Below are 24,513 nucleotides of genomic sequence, written 5' to 3'. Positions count from 1 at the left end.
AAATTTATAATTTATAAACAGTAGATAGGTGACATAAGGAGGAGAGAGTTAAACCGCATGAGAGAAGTGGGTTTAATAACATACCAGGCTTTCAAGAGTTGTCACTAATCTCCATCAGTATAGAAACTGTATCCCGGAGTCTGAATGGTAATCAGTGGCAGATGAAGAGGTTATCTTCCAGATCTGTCTCCACCACTTCCATCGTGTTCAGTTCCTAACTCAAAGCTGCATGGTATCGTAGTGTGTATATCTTGGTCTAGTTTTACAAAAACACTGTGGAATCAATGAGCTGGAGACAGATCAGCAGCTGGTGTAATAGTTTTGAGGGCTTAATTACTTTATCTTGATAGATTTGGTCCTCTGCTTTAGGGGACCGAGAATTCGAATGAGGTGGGATATTGCATCACAGGATTATATTAGAGAAATGGGTCCTGGAAGTGGGCAGAAAGGAATTAATGGATTGAAACAGTTTATTCACATATTATTTATTTGGCCTTCAGGCTCTATCTAGGAGTTCAGGAACTGTGAAACAATGTTTAAAGTCTCTCTCGACGGAGTCAGTGGTCCTTCCTCACATTTGAGGTACCAGGTGAATTTACTTGATTATGGTGTTTCTACAGCAATGTCTGAAAATCCCAAACTTGAATATGTTTTGGTGTTTCTACAGCAATGTCTGAAAATCCCTTACTTGAATATGTTTTGGGGATTTCTTTTTGTCTCAGTGTATGACTTATCTTGCCCTTCTTTTTCCATGAGTTTTCCCTCTTTGTCATCATTGGTCACGTTTACAATCTCATTAGATACTTCTAAGTATCTAAACTTAAGGAGGAATGCCCACCACGTGACTGATTTATTACAAGAGTGTGCCCATTGCTTTGGGTCAGCCTAGTTTCTCCGGAAACGCAGGATTTGACCTGTAGATGGTGTGAAGCTGTAATACATTTCTTTCATATTTATCCTTGATTTTTGCCCAATCTTGCATGAGAAAATAATTGTGGTAGTGTCCCTCTTTCATCTTTGACTCATTGTTTCCTGTGGATATGATCATGTAATTAAATGTTTTGTAGCAAGCGTTTAAGACCATATTTAGGAGGGAGAATGAGTGAATGACAAATGATGTGCGTCTCCCTTTCCCTTTTTTACTGTTTGGTTACACTTTGGGACTTGAAGTCCCTAGTTACTTCTCTTCATTGCTACTTTATTCCCAAAAGTCCAGATTTTTGGCATAGAACTGCTTTCCTGACTTTTAAAAACAGAGAAATGTATTTGAGGGGTAATGTTGGCTCGTGAAAGTATTCATCCTTCGCATAAGGAAAAGATCTCTCATGACTTACGGTTAACATATCTTTATTTAGTTTCTCATATTTGTTTAATTTATGAAGCATTCATTGAAGTCAGTAATGTTTTGATTAATTTCCTCATGCTGGTTCTAATTTATTTTCTTGGGAATTCTGCCTAAGGCTGTATTTCTCCATTTCTGATATTTCCAAGACAGTTTGTGGTGTAATAGTAGTTGGCATCAACCGATTATGGATACATTTATTAATGTTTATTGATATATAGGTTTTACTTTATATAAAAGATTGCTAAAAAGTATTTTTTCATCAGAAAAGTTTGCACAAAGTTACAAATGCAGATGTATAAAACCATCATGATTAGCTGACTAAAAATGCAAGCAGCAAGGTATTTATCCGTGGGTAGGTATAACGGATACATTCAGCAGAGCAATATGCAGTGGAAATCCCAAAGGGGTAGAAGAGTATAATGTATACAGAAAAAAATATGTAAAACACACATTTACATCAAGGATTTGATTGGATGTACAGAGTGCCAAGAACACGCTCATTATGTGATAATTGGACTCGATTTTGAGGAGGTGTTCATGTAAACTCATTTGAAAAGTTGGAAAGGTGTTGTGGCCATGGGTCGGAGTCCCAGTGGTGTTATTGCACCAAAGGATAAGATTCTCAATGTGGCATAGTGGAGTGTGGGTTGGTAAGTCAACAAGTACAAAGTAGCATATGTTTTAGGTTGGTGTGGATCATCAACATACATTTGAGAGGTAGCAATTTTGGTCTAATATTGCCAAAAATGTATCTACATCTAAAAATAAAGTGGCCCCATATCGAATATAAGACAATGTGACGATGTTACCTTGCAAGAGTTTTTTTTTGTTGTAGTTTTTTTGTAAATCATTCTTCTTGTAAGAGAAATCTGTTTCTTTCTGAATGTGAGAGCCATTCCTAACACATCTAAAAGTCTTGCAGTGAAGGAGCAGCAAGGACACCATAGCTCATTGGAAAATGCTAGCCTAAAATGTCTAGCGCTAATCAGCAAAATACCTGATTGTTCTCACAGTCACAGCCTGTGTGAAGGCTTGATGTGTGGGTTCATATTCATATTTTACTGGGGATTGTTTGCCAATGTTGTTATTGATGCAGGTAGCAGACCTCTCCCACAGCTCAGCCACTGAACAGCTTTCAGGCTACACGTAAGAGCGTCCTCAAGGGTATAAGAGATTACAGCAGATATAATCTTTCAATAAGCATGGTCTACTGACGGCTGCCTTAAATGAAGGGGAATAGTAGATATGTTGCAGTCCCGGTACTAACAGTTATAATATTAAGACCTTCCGTGCGGCGCAGATTCTTCCCCGGTGCTGGACATTCCAGAACAGGGTGTGGTCGTGACGGAACCATTCCGTCATCAGCACAGCTCAACCATGACTGATGACGGAATGGTTCCGTCACCAGCATCGAATAAGAGCAAAAGAGAGATTCGTTTCTAAATAACATAAATCTGACTAATGTGTCGAAATAAATGCCTTTCAGGCCACCTCCAAAGATGGAATATAAGAAATTGTGACAATGTTAGAGCATGACAATCCGGACTGCTTAGACCTTTTTATTCCACTGGGCAATTTCTCGGTGTGTGGCAATCATTGAAGGTTATTTTTGAAGGTCCAGGGCCACTCCTGGTGTAACTGCTAATTACCCATATTTGCAAGTAGACAAAAGGAGAGGGGCTGATTTGCACATTTTTGCCTGGGCTACTTTTGATTTCCCTGTCTACCCTTTGATAGCTTAGCATGTAATGCAGATGACCGACATTTTACACGATGATGAGATAATGCAGCTCAGACAATATCGAATTGATGCTGGATACCGGGGATGTCCCCTCTATCACTTCTTTCTTACTTGCAAGATTTAACTTCAGAGCATAGATGAATAAACTATTGCCCCTTATGTCGATTAGTATAGATTAAAGTGGTCCCAGTGTATTTGTGGCTTTCACATGGAAGGGAAAAAAATACATTAAAAACTTGACATTCAAAAGTATCAAATGAGAGAAAATACAGTAATGTTCGACCAATGTTATTTATTCACATTGGGGATATGCAGTCTATGCAGAGAATAAATCGTAGGGAAAACCTAACGAGGTACAAAATTCACATAAATGGTCCCCAGAGAAGAGGGGGGAGGGGAGGGTAAGATGGTAAGTGGTGGGAGAGAAAGTTTTGTGGTGGTGACAAAGTATCACAAGCAGTTCTGGTATATATTGGTCATATACCGGATGGTCAAAGTCCACATACTATATACATATTTGCCATATAACACATGAGGTGACAGTCTATTCATTACTGTTGAATGGGTATTGGCAAGTGTTCTAATGTCGACGTTTTGACCCCTTCTCCCGTAGGTATCTTGAACCTTACTTGCAGGGTCTTCTTCAGGACAAGTGAAAAGTGGTAAGGGCTGGGGGCACCTAAAGAAAGAAGAATGGTATAATATTACCTAACTACAAACTGAAAAGAATAAAACAAAGTCCCAAAACGATGGGCAGGGTTACTTAATAGTACCATAAGTGCTGGGGCGGGCGGGGGGGGGGGGAGGGGGGGTATCTCACAGATCAGTCGTGGAGCAGGGGAGCTCCGTGGCTCTCCAAGGCATACTGAGGGGTAGAAGTGAGGCGTCGCCTATGTATTAAAGGTGACTGTTAGCCAAACTAATAGGCATTGAAACAAAATCACATTCCGATTTCAAAAGACCACTGCGCACTTACTTATTGTGCGTATGTGGCGTACAAAGTTCCAATCTGTCAATGGATTTCTTCTCTGGCGGGCAGGATGGTCCCGAAATTCTATGGAAAAGTTGTCATTCCCGAATCAATCAAAGGAAGCACGTCATGCCTGAATCAATCAAAGGAAGCACGTGGAATAAATCTGGGCAGGAGAGGAAAAACCAGCTAGTGCCAGTGTCCTGAACGGAATATGAATAGTAATTAAAACCAAAACTAGTAGAATACACTATCGCTAGTGGCCGGCGTAAGTCAAACCGGCACAGGCGTTGGGCATGTATCACAATAGTGTGGGTATTCAGTCTGAAATGGAATGGGAATTCCATAACTTATATCGTGAGAATAAATGAGCTTCTATCATTGCTAAGATTGCAAGGGTGTCGCATGCGTAAGGGTCTGCTGTTCCGGTAAATGCAGATCGCCATAGACGAGGTACAATTCATGAAACTAGAGCTATGCTGGCAAAAAGGTTTGTGGTGCTGTGGCCGGTATATTAAAAAAGTGATGAGTTAATCTAGCATGATGCTGGTAAGCGTGCTTGGCGCCGTGGCCGGTGTATTGAAAGAGTGATGAGTCAATGTTGCTGATGGCAATCCTGCTTGTCGAGGGTTAAGGGCTGTTCACAAACCAGAAGCCGGCCTGCGCAAGAAGTCGTGGGGGACTTTGAGTCCGTCGAGGTCGCCGTGAATAAATAAGACTCCCCGTGTGCGAACATTTTTTAAACTCGAAAGCAAATACCGTTTAGTATAAAAACAGGCGAGTGATCTAGATGTGTAAGGAATGTGACGGTCAAGCGGTTTAGAAAGACAATGACTTAATCGTTAACATGTCCCGTTAGACCTAATTACTGAAACTAACCAGTCAGAATATTTATACAGAAATGTAGCGCGGTAGAGCTCGATCGCGTGGAGCCGTGGTGTAGTTAAAAATAAATTAAAAGAGTCTAGGGCACAATCGTGTGGCGTTTGTGACAGCTTACCCGATCAGCAACTCAACAGCGTCGTAGGGAACAGCCTGGACTCGGCGCACTGCTGTCAGATGTAGGGAGAATGCTACGCTGCAGGCGTGCCCGCGAGCACTGTGCGTGACGTGTCAGGTATGAGTCTGGAGTGAAAAAAAGACTAATTCTCCGTGTGTTCGAGGGCTGATGGTAATTGGTTGGAAAACTAAATATCGGCATTTAGGGAAAAAGGGTGTTGTTTTCAAGGGACTTAGGGGCGGCTGTAGAAGATTCCTCATATTTAGCACAGAAATCTATATTAAGCTTCATTTAAAAATACCAGTACAAAAATACATCTAACACAATATATGACCTTCAATTTAAATGAGACATCCCAAAGAACAGGAGATGTAAATACAGTTTTCATAATAAACATTGTATAGTATGTAATAATGTTCACATCATTTTCTACAACATAGCAGCTTAATCAGAGTCCTATTATCTGGTGCATCAAGGTCATACAATCCGTTATTCATGCTCAAGGACAAGTAGTGTAGGTGCTGGATGGAGACACTAGAGGCATTTCATTTGCATACAATATAAGATTCAGCAGTCTATTATTGGCATATACATGTTGAGACCGATAGGGAATTGTTATGTTAATCCGTCTATGTGGCCAACATGTCGAGCAGAACGGGCAGTCAATTAGTCAAAAGAGAGACATTCAATTACATATGTACAAATGACAGAACAAATTAACCGATGGACCAACAGACCATATCTAAATGCAAGGGGTTCACATGATAGTCTTACATTACGATTGACAAGCCACACAAGGGTAGAAAAGGGTGGCCATCTTTGATTGGGACATTCGAGGGAACAGCCATATCATGATGTTTAGATATGAGATCAAATGAAAGATTGTGGTAGAACACACATAATTTTCAGGGGAGTCTATCGTGTACTCAGACATGCCAGTTGGGCATTGCTGGTATCCTGTTCGTTGAGACCATTTGTGATAGAGTCCAATCTTATCATTCATTTGGATTCTCTTACATTCAGGATGGAGTTGATGTCGCCTCCTCTCGGACCCAGCTCCGCTTTTTCCAGTACAAGCCATTTCAGTTGGTCCGGGGTGTGGCTTTGATTGACAAAGTGTTCCACGAGGGGCGCTCCCTGCACCTGGCATTGTATCCTGCTTTGATGCTGAAGTATCCTCATTTTCACCTTCTGCTGGGTCTGTCCCACGTACAGTAAGCCACATGGGCATACAATTCCGTAGATCACGTTTATAGAATTGCAGTTAGTAAATCCTTGTAAGTCAATCGTATGTTGCTTGTGTGTAATGGTTTTCGTCTGCATAGTGGTGGCACACGCCTTACATTGACCACACTTGTGGAGGCCTTTTATCGGTGGTAAATTCCACATGGACTGAATAGTAGGATTCTTTTCTGTTGCCAGAAATGATTGAACCACGTGGTCCTTAATGCTTTTAGCTTTTCTGAATGCATGCATTGGTGGCTCAGATTGTTTGAGGTCATCCGCCACTAGGCTCCAATGTTTATTAATCACTTTTTCGATTGCGTTGCTCCTTGTTGAAAAAGTAGTCACGCAAATCAACCTCTGCAGAGAGCAATCCTTTTGGTTTCTCGGGGGCAGTAGATCATCTCGCGGGCTGAACCAAGCCCTCTTCTGCGCTCTCCTGATCCTTCTTCTTGGGTTCCACCTGACTATGAGTCTGGCACCTAGAACATCCGAATCTTCCATGTAATCAGTTTTTTTTGAGCAGTCCCTCTTAAACCGCAAAAATTGTCCAACCGGGAGGTTGTCTTGCAGTGCCCTCGGGTGGTGGCTGTTGTACCTTAATAGCGAATTACGTTCCATTGGTTTACGGTAAAGGGTAGTGTACAGTTTGTTGTTATCATAACAGATCTTTATGTCAAGAAATGCGATTTCAGTGGGATTTGACTGCTTGGTAAATTTGATGTCTGGGCCACATTGATTAAGCCAATCGTAGAAGAGATTGAGTTTGGTTTAATTTCCAGTCCATATCATCAAGATATCATCTATGTATCTTCTCCATAGATCTATCCTCTGTTGATGCGGGTAGTTTGAAAAAATAAAGGATTGTTAAAAATTGTCCATATAAATAATGGCCAGGTCTGAGGTGAAGGCTGCCCCCATCGCTACACCCTTTGTCTGAACATAATAGTGACCTTGAAAAAAGAAAAAAATATTTTTCATTGCTATTGTAAGCAAGTCAATGTTGAACTTTGTTGGCACCTCCACAGGTGTTGGTCACCTGTCAAGATACTTGGTTATGACATCCACTGTCGGATCTTGCGGAGTACTTGTGCATAGGGATACCATGTCACGAGTCACTAACAATTAGTGGGCTGGATTGTAGGGACGTTCATCGATCAGCGTTGTAGTCTGCATTGTGTCCCTTTGGTATGCAATCGTATTCTCTGCTATAGGCTTTAAAATAAGTCAATGTATTTGCAAAGCGGTTCCAACAATGACCCACAGCCTGACACTATGGGCCTGCCAGGTGGGTTGGACATATTCTTGTGGATTTTTGGCAAAGTGTAGATTGTGGGTAAGCGTGGGTGTATTTGGTTCAAGTATTCAAATTCAAATTTGCTTAGGAACCCAAGTTCTAAAGCCTCAGAAGTAAGATTCAGGATTTCTGTGGCCATATCATTTGAAGGGTATGTTCGTAGTTGGGCAAAGCTAATGCCATCCTGAAGTTGTCTTTGAATTTCCATTTTATGGTGTGGAGTCCTGGACCACAATGGGTCCGCCCTTGTCCGCCGATTTGATCGCAATGTCTTTGTTATTCTTTAGACTCACAAGGGCTGCCTTCTCAGGTTTGGTGATGTTTTGGACAGTATATGTATATGTGTCAAGTAATTTGAAAACATCTTTTGCAACCATACTTTCATATGCCAATATGGTGTTGGACATGGCATAGGTGGGTGGAAAGAATGTTGATGGAACTCTCAATCCCGTGAGCGACTTCCTGCGATCAGTGTCTGAATTCCTAAAGAAATATTCGGAAGAAGGCATATAGTTCCGTTTTAATATTGAAGGCATTTGGCTGATTAGTAGGCACAAAAGCTTGTCCTATGGACATTACTTTTTGTTCATCCTCACTTAACTCATATGATGGGATATTCACCACTGGATTATTTTTCTGGGACACTAGTGCTTTATCATCATGGCCTACCGTAGACCTTCTGGCGGGTGGAAATTTCCCAGTGACTCTCCGGTTGGAAGTGCACCTGCTTATGTCCCGCCCCACGTCCCCGCAGGTTGTTTGATTGTTGGCCTCTCAGTGGGCCCCTTTGCCAATTCGTGCCCCGTCCTCTCTGTGCTCTCCATTGGCCCTCGCCTAAAAAGGCGGATAGCTCTGGGGCGGGTACCAATTATCACGATATCCGTACCTTGCGCTTGCGGTCTGTTAGTCCCTGTCACTGTCCGTGCTTGCGGAAGAATCAGAGAAAGTGGTGTAGTTTCTTCTGCCCCTGAAGCCTCCTCTGCCTCTCCCTGTGTATCTTCCTTGAGCGTCCTGTTTATAGTAATCCTCGTTCATGTATGGATATGTATTCTTTTTGTCATAAAAGCGTATATCCTTGGATAGTTTGTCCAATTTCTTATTCTGAGTCGTAGTCTCGAAGTCCTTTAAGCTTTTTCCTAGGTTTTCAAGAGCCTCTTTGGCATTGGATAATGCAGTGTCTCCTGCAATTTCTTGTGTTAATGCTGCAATCTCACGGGTCAGTGATTGGACCTGCTCAGCTCCTGCCTCAACCCCTAGGACCATCCAGTGACGGGATGCTTTGTTGGGCACAAAACTGAATTCCTCTTTAAATTTTGGGACATCTATAAAGATGGCCGGTTCATTCTTGATATGTAGTCCTACAGGGATAATATTGGCACGGAGAATGAGTCTTTTTTTTTAAACCAGACTCATACCTGAGGCGTCACGCACAGTGCTCGCGTGCACGTCTGCAGCGTAGCATTCTCCCTATATCTGACACCAGTGCTCTGAGTCCAAGCTGTTCCCTACGACGCTGTTGAGTTGCCGATCCGGTAAGCTGTCACAAACGCCACGCGATTGTGCCCTAGACTCTTTTAATTTATTTTTAACTACACCACAGCTCCACGCGATTGAGCTCTACCGCGCTACATTTCTGTATTAATTATCTGACTGGTTAGTTTCAGTAATTAGGTCTAACGGGACATGTTAATGATTAAGTCATTGTCTTTTTAAACCGCTTGACCGTCACAATCCTTCACATCTAGATCACTCGCCTGTTTTTATACTAACGGTATTTGCTTTCGAGTTTTAAGAATGTTCACCCACGGGGAGTCTTATTTAATCACAGCATCCTCGACAGACTCAGAGGCCCCCACAACTCCTTGTACATGCTGGTTTCTGCTTTGTGAACAGCCCTTACCCTCAACGAGCACGATTGCCCTCAGCATGATTGACTCATCCCTCTTTCAATATACCGGCCACGCGACGAGCACGCTTACCAGCATCATGCTAGATTAACTCATCACTTTTTTAATATACCGGCCACGGCACCATGAGCCTCTTTGCCAGCATAGCTCTAGTTTCATGAATTGTACCTCGTCTATTGCGAACTGCATTTACCGGAACAGCAGACCCTTAGGCATTCGACACCCTCGCAATCTTAGCAATGATAGACGCTCGTTTATTCTCACGATATAAGATATGGAATTCCTATTCCATTTCAGACTGAATGCCCACACTATTGTGATACATGCCCAACGCCTGTGCCGGTTTGATTCACGCTGGCTACTAGCGATAGTGTATTCCACTAGTTTTATTTTTAATTACTATTCAGATTCCGTTCAGGTCACTTGCACTAGCTGGTTTTTCCTCTCCTCCGCAGATTTATTCTACATGCTTCCTTTGATTGATTCAGGCATGATGTGCTTTCTTTGATTCGGGCTTGACAACTTTTCCATAGAATTTCGGGACCACCCTGCCCGCCAGAGAAGAAATCCTTTGACAGATTGGAACTTTTTACGCCACATACGCACAAGAAGTAAGTGCGCAGTGGTCTTTTCAAATCGCAATGTGAATTTTTTTCCATGCCTATTAGATTGGCTAACAGTCACCTTTAATACACAGGTGACGCCTCACTCCTACCCGTCAGTGTGCCTTGGAGAGCCACAGAGCCCCCCTGCTCCACGATTGATCTGTGAGAGACCCCCCCCCCCCCCGCCCCAGCACTTATGGTAATATTAAGTAACCCTGCCCATCGTTTTGGGACTTTGTTTTATTCTTTTCAGTTTGTAGTTACATAATGATATACCATCCTTCTTTTTTTAGGTGACCACTTTTCACTTGTCCTGAGGAAGACCCCGCAGGTAAGGTTCAAGATACTTACGGGAAAAGGGGTCGAAACGTCGACATTAGAACACTTGCCAATACCCAATCAACAGTAATGAATAGACTGTGACCTCTTGTGTTATATGGCAAATATGTATATAGTATGTGGACTTTGACCTCCGGTATACGACCAATATATACCAGAATTGCTTATGATACTTTGTCACCACCACAAAACTTTCTCTCCCACCACTTACCATCGTACACTCCCCCTCTTCTCTGGGCACAATTTATGTGAATTTTGTAACTTGTTAGGTTTTCAGTACAATTTATTCTCTGCATAAAATGCATATGCCCAATGCGATTAAATAACATTGAAATAACTTGAATTGGAAGGGTGCACAGCTTTTGTGTTTATTTGTTTGTTTGTTAGATTTTTAGGTTCTCCGCAGGTGGCGTCATAACCCCTCAGACGCCCTACTAGATCAGTCTCAGAAGTGATTCCAGTGGGTCACTGGAACCATCCCTGAGGGAACACCAAATTCTCCTCTATGTGCACAAGAGGATTCCCACACAGTTTTATTAGTCTTGAATAGATTTCCAATGTTTATTACTTTTGGTATTTTTCAACGATAATCATTATATTCATTCGACTTTCCACAGATAAGGCATTATCAATTTAACTTCATATCCAATGCATTTCGGGCATTTATGATGCCCTTCATCAGGGAATGATAATGCCTGTTCTTGTCCGTGGTTGTTATGTACTTATACGCATAGTTGGTCAAACATTACTGTATTTTCTCTCATTTGATACTTTTGAATGTCAAGTTTTTGATGTATTTTTTTCCCTTCCATGTAAAAGCCAACAATTCACTGGGACCACTTTAATCTATACCGTCTAGCACCCAGGTCCCAGTGACTCCAGGTTTACCCTTTCCCTGTAACTCCTTATGTCGATTAGATTATAGAAAACAGGGTTAAACCCACTAAAGTCAAAGGGACCTGGGTAATTATCGGTACAAAAGGGAAGGGGTCCCGGACAAAAACCAAATATTGCAAACTTCTATCTTAATACACGATTAATTCATGGAGCAAAGCTAGTGAATGCAAAAAAGTTTTATTCAGATTTGCATGATTTCCTTTCACTGGTTTGAGTTCATATTACATTTGATTATATACATGACAAATTTGTAATATTTGTACGTGCCCACATTCACAACGGGGAGGGGGGAAGTGAAGGAAGTGTCAAGGACAGGGTAGGGTGAAGGGATAGTCAGATTCATTCAGTGGCAAGTATTATTCTCAATTTGGAGACTAAGTACATGTGGTCCCTTTAGCCAAAAGGCCACAACATAAGGCTCTTAGAGAGTCCAACATATAAGTGATGCACAAAGCCAAACTCCGCTTCAGCCGTTAAGGTCTTGCTTGGGGTAGGAGATTGTTCGTGGTTGTGTAGTCAACGTTTCGACCCGGATTAGAGGTAGGAAAGTAGTCCTTACAAGGCGGGTCTTCTTCAGGACAAAGGAGTTGTGGGTGGGCAACCTCCTGGGGAGTAGTTAAAAAGAAATCAATTAACACACACCCATCCTGTTAATTATTACAAGTAGGGCGGAAATGGAGAGAGCAATTTAACAATTAAAAACGTGCTGTCAAAGGTTTTGTCACGGACAACGTTTATACAGTGTGAGACAAAGAAATACAGAAGACATGTATTGGTTACGATAGGCTCAAGATTCGATGCACATTATATAGCACCAACACGTAGCCTAGCACTCCCTAGGTCCATATAGAATTAAAAGGTTTGGGTCAATAGAGGGTGCTCATTGGCAGTGGTAGATTCCGTACTACTGAACCATCTCACTGCGGAGAATAAATTGGCATAAAGTTGCTATCGGTGGCCTATAACAACAAAGTTGTGTATTTATAGGCCACCAATAGCAACTTTATGCCAATTTATTCTCCGCAGTGAGGTGGTTCTGTATTTCTTTGTATCACACTGTATAAACGTTGTCCGTGACAAAACCTTTGACCCTTCTTGTGGAAAGCTACGCCTTTATTCAGAAGATCCACACAGTAAGTGTATTTACTGTCTTTACTCCGACCATTATGTGGGTAAATGTAAGTTCTGTAGAACCTTTTCTACAAAGACTCTAAAGGACAGGGAAGGCCATCTCCTGCTGTGGCTTCAGAGACTTAAGGATAAGGATAATGTACTTTCTGATGCTGAAAGTCTCATTTCTGGTCGCTCCCAAACAGCTTCAAAACGTAGAGAGTCGATGGTCGTCCCGACGACGAGATCTGCCGGCTTGTCGACGACGACAGTGACGATGACGTCTGCTTCAGGATCGTCGACGGCTGTTTCGTCGACGTCATCATCGTTGACGAAGGTAACCCTCAGTTTCAAGACTGCCATCTGTCATTCCGATTGCTTCGTCGTCGACGAAGAAAACTCCTCCATCGATGACCAAATCATCATCGACGAAGAGTGCTAAGAAATCAGCTTCGTCGACGGACTCGTCGACGACCGCTCCGTCGACGGCTGCTCCATCTACGGCCGCTCCCTCGATGAAGAAGAAGTCATCTTCGTCGTCGTCTCCGTCGCCGAAAATTCAGTCGACGGCGCCATTGCCATCGACAACGATACCGTTGACGATGGATTCTTCCAGTTTGGTTCAATCAACTCCATCGTCGTAGTCAGCTCCGTCGATGACTTCTTCTGTGTTTGCCTCTATGCCTTTGCTGCCACTGTCGTCCACTGGATCAGCCACTGTCGACCCACTTCACCAGCGCTGCAAAGTGCCTATTGACCAGATTTCTATCACCAGTGATCCACAGCCTCCTTCGCCCTTGTTTGCCACGGACTCGGACCAGGACTCGGAGGAAGATATACACAAGTCCTTTAGAGCGTCACGTAGTCCATCTGATTTAGTCATCAAGTGCCAGGATTATAGTAACGATGATGGGGACCAATATTTCCAACAGGAGGAAACGCCTGTTCAAGTTCCTACTGCGACTTTGCCTGTGTCGCTCATTTCTAATCTCCAGCATATGTTGGATGACTATAATAGGCGTTTCCCACCATCTCCACAGGTACCTGCAGTTCCTTCTGTCCTGACGTCTGTTGCAGTACCTGCTTTGGCTCCTCTGTCGACTCTGCCAACTTCTGCTCCTCAAATACAAACTTCAGTTCGGATACACACGACTGTGTATGCTGACAACGAGGGTCAAATTCCTCCAGACCGCGAAGATGGTGAGGTTCGAGATGATGATGATGAGGATATGGCGGAGTGGGATGACTATCAAGTTCAGACACCCTCCCCCTCTCCGGTAACGCCAGGAGATTCTCCTCCTATGGACATTGCGAGTTTCCATCAGCAGATGGATAGGGCGGCTCAACGCTCCAAGTTACCAAGAGTCCAGAGGGAAGAGGATCGTCTCCTCTATGATTTTAAGAACCAACCGTTCAAACAAGTCCATACTGTTCCAATTATTGACTTTATCTGGTCTGAAGTGGTGAAATTGATGCAGACCCCAAATTCACTACCGGCACAGATACCACAATTGGAAAAGAAATATAAGGCGCCTGTCGGCTCTCCAGCGTGCCTCAGCCAAAACCGGATTCGGTGGTTACGCAGGCAGCTCAGCATCGTTCTTGGAACCCTGCGTCTACCCATGTCTACTGTTACTGCCCCATCAGATCGCGAAGGTCATCGCCTGGACGCTATAGGCCGTAAGTTTTCCACAATGGCCTCCACCACAGTGAGAGCGACCAATGCTTTGGCCATTTTGGGGCGTTACTACCGGCAGATGTGGGCAGACATGTCTGCTTTTGTGGCTTTGGTTCCAGATGCTTCCAAGGCGGAAGCCTTACAACTTCTCCAAGAAGGGGAGAGAACATCGGAGGAGATTATTGACTATGCTGTGGATATTGCCTGTACTGGTTTCCGGCAGCTCGCTGGTGCAGCTGTTCTACGCAGGCAAGGTTGGTTGCGTTCCAAATCCTTTCGCCAAGAGGTACAGGCGAAGATCCTGGATATGCCATATGACGGCGATTCACTTTTTGGAGCACATGTTGATGAGGCATTGCAATCTATCAAAAAAGACACTGACACTGCTCGCTCTTTAGGAACCTTACAATTTCGGAAACAGCCTTTCGGGGTGCACGCGGACGCAACACCTCTTCTACTTTTCGAGGAGGAAGCAATCCGTATTGCTCCTACAACCAAGGCAACCAACGCTACACCAATAACCAGCAACAGTCCTCCCGTCAGAAGTCTTCTAAGACCTATAGGGGGGAATCTTCTTACAGAGGATCTGCTCCCAAGAGACAATGACTTGCCTTTACCCCAAAGAGTTGGAGGTCGAATCTCCCTGTTCTGTTCTCATTGGTCCTCCATCACTTCGAACCGTTGGGTTCTGGACATTGTAGAGAAGGGTCATGCTTTAGAGTTCATCAAACTTCCTCCTCCCACTCCACCTTCCGGCCCACCTCCAGCCCACATCAAGGAACTCTTCCATCAAGTTCCCCTTATGATACAGAAGGGTGCCGTCAAAGTGGTGCCCAAGTCTCAAAGGGGGAAGGGATTTTATTCCCGTTTTTTCCTTATCAAGAAGAACGGGGATTGGCGGCCGATATTGGACTTGCGAGCATTCAACAAGTATCTCAAGTGCCAATCCTTCCGCATGCTAACGCTGGTGGAGATCTTGTGCTTACTCTCAATGGGAGATTTCATGGCAACTATCGACCTCCAAGACGCCTACTTCCATGTACCTATTCTTCCGCGACTTCGGAAGTACTTACGATTCCGCGTGGGACGGAGGGACTTCCAGTTCAAAGTACTGCCTTTCGGCCTACACTCCGCCCCTCGCGTCTTTACAAAGGTGTTAGCTCCTGTGGTAGCTTATCTGCATCTTCAGGGTGTCCAAATTTTTCCATACCTGGATGACTGTCTCCTAAAGTCAGTCTCGCACGCAGCTGCTTCAGGATACACGCCTTTGTCATGAGGTATTTCGCTTCCTCTGACTTTCTATCAACACCGAAAAGTCCCAATTACATCCAGCTCTCTGCAAGAATTTTCTAGGGGCCACATTGGATACAACTCTTGCAAAAGCATTTGTGTCTCAGGAGCGTCAACAAAAGATTCTTCAATTGGTGTCTCTTCTACGGACAAAACAGTCCGTTTCAGTCCGACTATTAAAGTCATTTCTAGGGATGGCATCATAGTGCATCGTACTGATCCCAAATTGCAGACTACGGACACGCCCCATTCAAGAAGAATTGGATGGACAGTGGCGTCAAGTCTCCGGTTCCTTCAACGACATAGTCTGTGTCACCATTCACATGAGGGCGGCTCTCAAATGGTAGGCGCAGCCATCCAAGCTTTCGGTAGGGACTATGTTCCTTTCCACCACTCCGGACCTTACTCTAACGACGAACGCCTTATTGGAAGGATGGGGTGCACATCTTTAAGGCCTGTCCATAAAGGGCAAGTGGACTCTGCCTCAAAGAGCCTGGCACATCAACAGGCTGGAGTTGATGGCCATTTTTCTAGCTCTTAAGTCATTCCATCCATTGATTCAAGGGGAGTCAGTCCTTATTCCGACGGACAACGCAACCAGCATGCATTATATAAACAAGCAGGGCGGAACAAAATCGCCAATATTGTCTCAACTGGCGCAGTCGATCTGGGACTGGGCTCTAAGTCACCACATCACTCTCACCGCAGTTCATCTTCCAGGTGTCTCCAACATCCTAGCGGATTCCCTCAGCAGGTCCACGTCATTGACCCACAAGTGGGAGTTACATCAACCAACACTCAAGTTGATTTTTCGCCGATGGGTTCTTCCGTCACTGGATCTCTTTGCCACACCAGAGAACCGGAAATGCCCATCTTACGCAAGCTGGCATCCCCACAGAGGGTCACAAGGCAATGCCCTTTTGATGAACTGGTGCAATCTGTTTGCTTACGCTTTTCAACCAATTCCTCTAGTGCCTCGAGTATTGTGGAAGATGCGGAGACAGCCTTGCCACATTCTTCTGATCGCTCCCAGATGGCCTCTACAGGCATGGTTCTCGGAGCTACTTCTTCTATCCCAGTGCCAGCCCATCCTTCTTCATCCTCAGATGGACCTCCTCACGATGGACAAGGATCATATTTGCCATCCTGACCCCTCTTCTCTGAATTTGTCAGCCTGGAACCTGAGCACCTTGAATTTGCCCATCTAACCATCCCGCCAGACTGTAGAGACATTCTCTCTCAGGCCAGAGCTCCGTCCACTGTTAAAACCTACCAGCTTAAATGGAAAAGATTCTGCCATTGGTGTGCAGCTGCTGGTGTCCATCCCATTCGTTCAATGCCTGCGCAGCTCCTCCCGTTCTTTTTACAACTGGCTCCGTCCGGACTGTCTCATTCAACTTTGAAAGTTTTTCTGGCGGCAAATTCCCGCTTCCGCCAGGATGGCTCCAACTCACTCTGTTCTTTCAGGATAATGAATCAATTTTTCAAAGGATTATTCCGCAAATTCCCACCAATTTGCCGCCCTCCTCCTTCTTGGCGCCTTAACATCGTGTTAGCACAACTAATGAAGGCACCATTCGAACCTATACACAAGGCTGACTTGAGGTTTCTCACTTGGAAAGTTGCTCTTCTCCTTGCGATGACATCATCACGTTGCGTAAGTGATATTCATGCTTTCACTATAAATCCTCCTTTTCTTCAATTTCAGCCGGACTGACTGTGTAGTGCTTCGCACTAATCCCACCTTCCTGCCTAAGGTGCCTTCGGATTTCCACATCAACAAACCTGTTTCCTTAAAGACTTTCTTTGCTAACCCACAGTCTCCAGCGGAGCAGTGCTTGCACTCCTTGGACATTAAAAGGTGCTTAAAGTTCTACATCAGCAGAACGGCCCCTTTTCGCAAATCTGATCAACTGTTCATAGCTTATGGACGCTTCCACAAAGGGCGTCCAGTTACCAAACCTACTGTTGCTCGTTGGGTTTCCTCAGACATTGCTTTCTACAAACAAAAGGCAGGCAAGCCTCTACAATCTTCAGTGAGGGCGCATTCCGCCAGGGCGATTTCGTCTTCAACTGCCTTGTTCACCGGTGTACCGCTGCATCAGATCTGCAGAGCAGCCACGTGGTCCAGCAGGCACACATTTACGAAACACTACTGCCTGGATGCCATCAACGAAGCAGATACTGCAGTAGGACAGGCTGTGCTTCGCAATCTTTTTCAATAAGGTGAGCCTCTGTCTTCACTCCTCCATTATGGTTTACCGTTTTACTGTTATGACTTGCATGACTATATATATATATATATATATATATATATATATATATATATATATATATATATATATATATATCACACACTCGCTTCGTTCCAAGAAAGCAGACGGCACTCCAAGCTAGAAGTTGTTTTCTTGATTTATTGGCAGACCCCCCTATCCCAAAGAAAGACAAACGTGTTTCGCCGTAAAACGGCTTCCTCAGCGTTAAGAGTGAATAACAAGTCACGCCATTATATCTCCACCTCTCAATCAACATCAAGAAAGGACTAAACAAAGCCTTGTTGGTACTTAGGCAGACATCTTGTAATGTGCAAATATACAGTCTTTTAAACTTGTGCAAGGAGAATGGCGATTCGTAAAGTGATCGTGCAATTAAAAACAAATGGGGAAACCCCATGTAATACATTGTATTATACTTTGCTTGCTTGGAGAAGAAATGAATTTAACCAAATAAATTCATTCGTGCATGTAGGAAACACGGTACATAAACAAAACAATTAGAGGTGAAAAAGTGTTTTAGGATTAATCTCACATTGCAAGTACAATTTTGTCCATTTCATAACTCTCTGTACCAGATCTGAGAGATCCTATCAAAATATTGGCAGTTGGTATATTGGCACATTTCACGTTTCTACACCGTGTATCTCTAATGACTCTCATTATGTTATTATACATACTCCGCGCAAGTCCATAGATCTATTGCCCTGTATGGGCAGATTCTCTGTTTTCCTTTCTCTTGCCCTGTATGGGCTATGGTCTCCCTTATCCTAACTTTACAGATTAAACAGTCTAGTGGACATGGGGCGTGAGGGAAAGATTGGCAGATGATGATCTCATAGCTCTGTTATTGTTATCCCATTCTGTTCGGTCATCTTAACCCCACCTCTGTGAATTATTCCAGGTGTACCCAAAGTTCTTCATCATTGTTGAGAACCACGGGTTTCATCGTCTGAAGGTCAATGATATATTTAGACTCCATTGCCCTTAAAGCTCTTATTTTGTCCCCACCTCTTTCCTGTCTTTCCAATTTGTCAACAAGATAGAAGGATAGTAAATCTCTATTGCTGTTGTGATGGGTTTCAAAATGGCGTGCCACCGGGTACTTTTTATCTTTGTTGGTGATGGCACGCATGTGCTCCAAGATACACTTTTTTGCTGGGTTGATCGTGCTCCCAATGTACCTCTTGGAGCACGGACAAACCAGACAGTATATCACAAATTCTGAATTACAATTCAAAAATTTGTTGATAGTTCTTGTGGGTCGTAGGTCATTTGGTCTACCTTCATAATTGGTCTTCTTATGACTATATTTGCACGCTTTACAGTGCATGCAAGGGTAGAAACCCTGGATAGGTTTTGATGTAGATGGTTTAGGGGGGTCCTTGTAGTGACTCCTTGTCAGATGGTCACCTAGGGACTGACAACGCCTATAAGTGATTGCTGGTTTTGGTGGTAGTCTGTTCTTCAAGACACTATCTGTTTTCAGGATGTGCCAGTTATTATTGAAAATCTGAACCAGTTCTTTAGATCTCATGTTATAGGTTGTGATCATTCTTGTCACTGGTTTTGACTCCACTACCTTTTTTAGGTTTTTGTTTATTAAGAGGTCTTTCCTGTTCGTGAGCTCCACTTTTTTAGAGGCCTCAGAAAGTGATATCCTAGAATAGCCTCTCTCTAGAAATCTAGAGACTGCTGCCTTTTGTGCCTGTAGGAAATCGCTGTGTTCTGAGCAATTACATTTCAGGCACAAAAGTTCACCATACGGAATGTTCTTTATCATGGATCTAGGATGGTGACTGGCCGCATGTAGTACGGCATTTCCTGCCATTGGCTTGCGGTAGAGTTTTGTTTGAATTGTGCCCCCTGCCGCAAACACCTCAAGGTCAAGATAGTGGACTGATCTCTCACTGATCAAACTGGTGAATGTCAAATTGAGACTGCTGTCATCTAGCGTCGCCACAAACCTCTCGGCCGAGGGCCTGTCGCCCCGCCAGACGACAAACAGGTCGTCAATGTATCTAGTCCAAACCATAATGTGATCCAACCATTTCTCATTGGTCCCCCCCCAGGCCACGTGCTTCTCCCACCAGCCTACGAAAAGGTTCGCATTGCTGGGGGCGAAGCACGTGCCCATGGCGGTCCCCCTGATCTGACGGTACAATACACCTGAAAAAAGAAAAATGTTGTTATAAAGACAAAACTCAGTCATTCTGAGAAGCATGCGGTTATGTTGGTGGAATTGTATGCTTTTCTTCTTCAGAAACCAATCGATGGCTAGGAGTCCCTCTTGATGTCCAATGCAAGTATACAAATTGGCGACATCTAAAGTAATGAGAAGCATGTCTTCTTCCCATTGTATGCCGTCAATAATCCTAAGGAAGTCCTGAGTGTCCCTCACAAAAGAGGGAAGGTCCTTGACAAAGGGAGATAGATAATTATCGATGAATCTGGAAGTAGTTTCTAGGAGGCTGCCTATAGACGAGACAATTGGTCTCCCTGGTGGGTGCTTGATGTCTTTATGCACCTTTGGAAGGTGGTAAAAAGTGGGGATGATTGGATGTTCACAATGAAGGTACTCATGTTCGTTCTTACTCAGAAAAAAAAAAATATATAGATAGATAGATAGATAGATAGATAGATAGATAGATAGATAGATAGATAGATAGATAGATATATATATATCCTGGGAGTGGTAGTTGCCGTGCATCAAGCGACTAGCCAGGATAGCTGGTATTGGTATCCACCTGGAGAGGCGGAGCAGAGTTCAAACCTTTTAGGAGGGCCGTGATATTACATTGGTGAGAAGTGCTGCCACCTAACCTGCACAAACCCGTGGCGCCGAGGAATGCTTGAGAGAAGCTGAAATGCATTCGCCGAAGAACGGATGATGTGAACTTTCCTTACCTGCTACATAGGAATAACATTTGTTTTCTCCTACTCCCCTGGTGTGGCCTCTTCACTCTCGTCGTTGGAGGAGGTGATTTGTTGACACATTGCAACGCGGAATCTAGTGCCGCATTTAAGAGGCCCCCGTTTCTTCAAGCTGGCTCTGGTTTGACTGGCTGCTACTTCGGTGGTTTTGTGTTTGAATCCGGGTTACCGGAATTGCCAGAGCCCACCTTCTAACCTGGACGAAATTGCGGTGGTATTGGGGTCATTGACTTCACGCTGGGCGAGGTATGAGTCCCATCCTTGCCCCTGCCTAGATGACACCAGGGCTTAGGAGGTTGAAATGGTTCGTGGACTGGAGGAGACGGTGGCATTCCTGTGTCATCGGGTTTTGGAGGGTTCCTTAGCAGCACAGCTCTGTTCCACCCCGGGCAGTATCCACCAGGCAAGACTCAAAACATTGCATCCTGGGAGTGGTAGTTGCCGTGCATCAAGCGACTAGCCAGGATAGCTGCTATTGGTATCCACCTGGAGGGGCGGAGCAGAGTTCAAACCTTTTAGGAGGGGCGTGATATTACATTTGTGAGAAGTGCCGCCACCTAACCTGCACACACCCGTGGCGCTGAGGAAGGCTTGAGAGAAGCTGAAATGCATTCGCCGAAGAACGGATGATGTGAACTTTCCTTACCTGCCCCATAGGAATAAAATGTGTTTTCACCTACTCCCCTGGTGTGGCCTCTTCACTCTCGTCGTTGGAGTAGGTGATTTGTTAACACACACATATATATATATATATATATATATATATATATATATATATATATATATATATATATATATATATATATATATATATATATATTCAACACAATTTGTCCTGTCGCAGAGGGAGCGCTTAGCTGGTTGGTGCTGGAGTCGAAGCCAGGACAGGGCTTCGTGTTAGTATTTCACACGAAAAAATTATTTCCAGCACTCCGTTAGTTTTGAATTTTAGGGTTTATTGCAGTGCTCAAGTACAAGCCTACGCGTTTCGAACCTGATGGTTCCTTCTCACGGCGGCATAAACAAGTTTATGCCGCCGTGAGAAGGAACCATCAGGTTCGAAACGCGTAGGCTTGTACTTGAGCACTGCAATAAACCCTAAAATTCAAAACTAACGGAGTGCTGGAAATAATTTTTTCGTGTGAAATATATATATATATATATATATATATATATATATTAATTACCTACTGGCGGTCGCCAGTAGGTATATATAGTTAGGATTTTTTTGAATAGGAATTTCTGAAAATTCTATGTTGAATAACTTTGGCGTTGATGGATGGAATTGGCTGAAATTTTCAGGAAAATAGCACATTTTGTTTCTGAGCGTCCCCTGAAAGTTTGGGGGGGGTTTCGTCAAGCGGGGGCCGAGAAAAAAGGGGGGTCCCAAAACGTGTTTTTAACATTGAGTTTTCCATAGGGCGGTAGGACTCACTTTTAGCTCGAACGGCTGAATGGATTTCTATGAAACTTGGCAAAATTGTAGACTGTTTGCCCGATGTGCATTTGCTAGGTCTCAAGATATGTGCTCCAGTGGATTTTGAGAAATTAACGTTCAAAAAAATATATATATCTGTGACAGCGTCCCGGTTAACGCCCCGGTTCGCGTACCAGACGCGTAACGGATCTTTGCGAGGAGAAGCGGATTGGCTCTCCGGTGACTCCCAACATTCTAAACAGCCCGGAGCGGCCGCCATCTTGTCTCTCGGTAGGATCGAGAGACAAGAGGTGGAAATAAACGAAGGGGGAAATGAATGAAAGGGGCAAGGTAGACCCCTCCTGACCCCCTAGGATTGATGTGGGGGCTATTAAAGGGCCCCGCGGGGCAAAAAAAAAATATATATTTTTTTCGATTTTTCGCGGTGGAAGCGCTACCCGGTACGCGAACCGGGTAGCTCACCGGTAGCGTAACGGGAGTCCGCCATCTTGTGTTTTGGATGAATTTAGTCACAAGATGGAGGATAAACAATGTTGGGAATGGGTATAAGGGGGCACGGGAGACATATCCTGACCCCCTAGGTTTTCTGAGGGTGGCTGAGGAGGCCCATATATGTAAAAAAAAAAAACACCTTTTTTTTCAAATTTTCGCACGGTTAGCGCCCGGTCCGCGCACCGGGTAGCGTTCCGGAAAGTGTAACAAGGGGAAAACCAAGGGAAATAGTAAAATAATATTTTAGAGTGCTTTGAGGTAGGGTAGCTCTGAATAGAGCTGTTGTGTTGTGTGGGTGATGTAAGTACCAACATGTAGGTACCAATGAAGAGTCTAAAATTCAATGTACACCGTCTCCTCTGTAGATATTTTGTATGTTCTAATAAGGGTTATTTAAATGTAAATGTGTGGAAAAGCACTTCATGCTTTAAAGCAATTGTATTTTTGAACTGATTGTTCTTTCCTCTTAGTCCTCCTCTTTGTTTTTTTTCCCCACACTCTTCTTCAGCATGAGAGTTGATAAATTCGTTCCCTCAAAAAATTTATATACATAAAAAAATTATATTAAATACATATAAAATATATTTTTCCTTTAGAAGAAGAATACATTTTACAGCTTTTGATATTTGCTATTAAAAAACCATTGCAATTCACTGAAAAAGCCATAGGTTATAGACCATATATAGTTAGGAATTAGCATTTACAAAACCTTGAAAATTCACTGAAAAAAACATAGGTTATAGACCATATATAGTTAGGAATTAGCATTTACAAAACCTTATTTTACTCACACAAAACCATTGAAATTCGCATATATAGTTAGTTGCACTAACTATATATCGCGCACCCACAATCCACTGCTGATCATGTCACATATTACATCATTCATGACATGGTCAGTGACATCACTGATGACATCTCAAATGACATCACTGATGACATCACTGATGACCACATCCAGTGACTGTATGTTTCTGTAAAGTTAAAATATGTCTTACATATTGAAGAATGAGTGGATGTATAAGTGTCTGGATGATGGATTTAGTAGGTGCATGACTGACTGTATGAGTGAGTGATTAAATGTGTCTCACTGAGTGCATGGGTTAGTGACTAAACTGTCTTAATTTGTGCATCATTATGTCTGTTGTTCTGTAAACTGCTGCATGTGTTGATCAGTAGCTATATGAGTAACTATATGGGTTATTGATTGGTTGCCCAAGTATTTGTATGGGAGACTGAGTGTGTGTGTGGGTGGCTGAGAGGTGTATCACTCTGTGCATAGATGTGTGAGCAGTTGATTCACTAGATGAATGGGTTCAAAAGTGCATGTGGAAACAGCTGTATGGGCGGTTGACTGTGTGCATGAGTGTATTGGTGAGTGAATGGATATCTCCGTGCTACATGTCAAAGTAAGAACATATGTAAAACACAGTACATGTGAGAGTTGACATATATAAATAACTGTGCATAAGAGCCAGTGAATGTGTGAGTGGCTGTATGGATCATTGTGAACTTGTATCCGGGATTGTATAAGAGAGTAAATATGTGTTAGTATATGTTTGAATAAGTAAGGTGTGTATAACTGTATAGTTGAGGAAATGGAGATGTGATTGATTCTTTACATGACTGACTAGGTGTGTGAGTAACTCCATGGATGAGTGACAGTCTGTGAGTGTCTGTTTACACTGAGTGTATCTAAGGTTATATTAGAGTCTGAAGAGGTTCATCGTATTATCACATGAATGATGTCATCAGTGATGTTATCAGTAATGTCAAATGAGATGTCATCAGTGATGTCATTTGAGATGTCATCAGTGATGTCATCAGTGATGCCATTTGAGATGTCATCAGTGATGTCATCAGTGATATCACTGGCCATGTCATGAATGATGTAATATGTGACATGATCAGCAGTGGATTGCGGGTGCGCGATATATAGTTAGTGCAACTAACTATATATGCGAATTTCAATG

At 43.4% G+C, this 24,513-nt stretch overlaps 1 protein-coding gene across 8 annotated transcripts in view; it reads left to right on the top strand.

Moving 5' to 3' along the window:
* SCUBE2 (signal peptide, CUB domain and EGF like domain containing 2) overlaps window positions 1–24,513 on the top strand; it is a 669,241-nt gene that overhangs the window by 468,142 nt on the left and 176,586 nt on the right. The window lies entirely within an intron of this gene.

The sequence above is a fragment of the Lissotriton vulgaris genome, chromosome 2_1 (assembly GCF_964263255.1).
Source record: "Lissotriton vulgaris chromosome 2_1, aLisVul1.2, whole genome shotgun sequence".
NCBI lineage: Eukaryota > Metazoa > Chordata > Amphibia > Caudata > Salamandridae > Lissotriton > Lissotriton vulgaris.
This window is presented reverse-complemented; position numbering and strand designations above follow the sequence as displayed.